Genomic DNA, 2,612 nt, shown 5'->3' with positions numbered 1-2,612 from the left:
AGTTCTCTGCTATACGTCCACCCAATCCGCCATCTTGTTTGTTCCTTTGACTTTTTTTTTTTAATTCTTCCATTTTTTCCCTTTGCTGCTTTAGGCATAGTGATATCCTCATAGCTACAACAGATCTTAGAGGTCCTGATAGGTACAATCGTACTGGATAGCAGCAGTTAGAGCTTACCAAGCACTTCCTGCCTAAATGCACCTGGGGCTGGGAAAGCCAGCGCAGCACCCTGGAACACTCTTAATCTAGACATGGATTTGCTTTTCCTGCATGCAATGCTTCTGCCAAAATTATCATCTATGAACTTACAGAATGCCTTATTCACCATCATGGTATCCCGCACAACATTGCCTCGAATCAAGGGACTCACTTCACAGCAAATGAAGTGTAGGAATTGGCCTGTGATCATGATATTCACTGATCTTACCATGTTCACCATCATCCTGAAGAAGCTGGCTTGACCAAACAATGGAATTACTTTCTAAAGAGACAATTAAGGCCACTAGATGGCAATGCCTTGCAGGATTGGGGAAACATTCTCCAGGATGACGCATATGTTCTAAACCAGTGTCTAATCTATGATGCTATTTCTCCTATAGCAATTATCTTGTGTTGTTGTGTTGTGAAGTGCCATTAAGTCAATTCCGACCCATAGCGACCCTGTATAGGGTTTCCAAGGAGCGATTGGTGAGCTTGAACCACAGAGCTTGTAGTTCAAATGGCTTTGCAGTCTGGCACATTAACCCACATGCATACTTGTCCATTATATTGATGAAATCTCATTGGCTATACCTAGCAAGGAAGAATTTTCAATATTTCTGTATGCAATTGTAAAACAACAAATCTGTGTTAAAATAAGTACAACAAGAATTCTCCTTATAAGCTAGGATGATAAAACTGTGTCTCTCATACTTTGGACAGACCAGTCCCTGGAGAAGGACATCATGCTTGGTAAAATGGAGGGTCATTGAAAAAGAGGAAAACCCCCAATTAGATGGACTGACAAGTGGCAGCAACAATGGGTTCAAATATGACGACAATTGTGAGGATGGTGCTTAGGGTTGTTTTGTTCTGTTGTGCATAGGGTTGCTATGAGTCAGAACCAACTGGATGACACCTAACAATTGGTAAGACAGCTGCATACTAAAATCCAAATCCTACTGTGATTGAGTTGATTACAGCTCATATCTACCCTACAAGACAGGTAGGATGGTTCCAAAGGGTTTTCAATGCTGCAAATGTTTATGGAAGTAGAGTGCCTTATCTTTCTCTTGCTGAGTGGCTAGTAGGTTTTAATCACTAGTACCTTACTACTTAATCCACTTTGCCACCAGCACTCATTGATTGCATGCTAAACACACTACCTTCAAGTCAATTATGACACAATCACGTCCATTCTTAGTCATATTGACTGAGTCATATAGGACAGAGTAGACCAGCTCCACAGTGTTTCTGACACTGTAAATTTAGGAACAGATAGCCAGATGGTGGAAAATTAAACCAACAAATATTCAGATATCATATAAGGCAGAACAATTGCAGTCCAGTGCATTAACTCACAGTGCCATACCAAGACTCCATTAAACACTGATATTTCTGGTTCCCTATTTTCAGTAGCGTAGTGGTTACGAATCGGGCTGCGAGCCGCAAGGTCAGCAGTTTGAAACTACCAGCGGTTCTGTGGGAGAAAGATGAGGCAGTCTGCTCCCGTAAAGATTTACAGCCTCGGAAACCCTGTGTAGGGTCGCTATGAGTCGGAACCAACTCCATGGCACATAGCAACAACAACAATTTTCAGTCTTGTAGGTTTATGTTACTTTAAATACTTCTATATCTGGATTGAATTCTGGGTGGTGTTGTCATCTATGGTAATCTCAGATTGTTGTCTGCTGTTGTTGGTTCTCAGTCCAAAGAGCACTATTTAGTATTTTTTGTAAAGTTTGTTTGGTCATTACAAATGCTTTAATTTCTGTTTATCATAAAATGTTCTAATTTTGCCAACATATATGAAGGACAATTTTGCTTAGTATATAATTATTATTATTATTTTTAAGGTTTTTATTGTGGATTGAGTGAAAGTTTACAAGGCAGATTATCAGTTTTACATTCAACAAATCATACACTTTGTTCCATTACAATAATTATAATCTCCTCCATGTACCATCAGTGAACAGTATTTCTCTCTATTCGCATTGGCTTTTTTTAAAAAACAAACAAACAAACAAACAAACAAAAAACACTCAGGCATGTATAATAATTTACACTTCCAAAGGGCACATTCTGAAAGTCGGCCTCCTGGCCACCAGCTCTTAGTCCTTCTCTTCCCATGAATCTAGAGTCCTCAGCTGCTCCCCCTCTCCATGACCCCATCTCTGCCTCCATCTCTGGCTTCGCTGCTTCTCTGAATAAGGGCCCACATTCTGCTTGTGCTCTCCCTTGATGGTCCTAGGGTCCTCTGTTTCTGGACTGTAAAATTAACCACTCCCCTGTTTTTGTTACAAAACTTCTACCTTTACAATTGGGACAGTCTAAATTAGTCATGATAACAATTATTGACTATTGAATCATATGAATCTTATCCCCATCTCTTTTCACCAGACCCATCAAGACA

General features: G+C 40.0%; 1 pseudogene; it reads right to left on the bottom strand.

The window, feature by feature from the left end:
- The window catches only part of LOC102828383, a 3,886-nt pseudogene extending 3,788 nt beyond the window's left edge, over positions 1-98 (bottom strand).
- Positions 99-2,612: the final 2,514 nt, after the last annotated feature.

This window comes from Chrysochloris asiatica, unplaced genomic scaffold (assembly GCF_000296735.1).
Source record: "Chrysochloris asiatica unplaced genomic scaffold, ChrAsi1.0 scaffold00331, whole genome shotgun sequence".
Classification (NCBI taxonomy): Eukaryota; Metazoa; Chordata; class Mammalia; order Afrosoricida; family Chrysochloridae; genus Chrysochloris; species Chrysochloris asiatica.
This window is presented reverse-complemented; position numbering and strand designations above follow the sequence as displayed.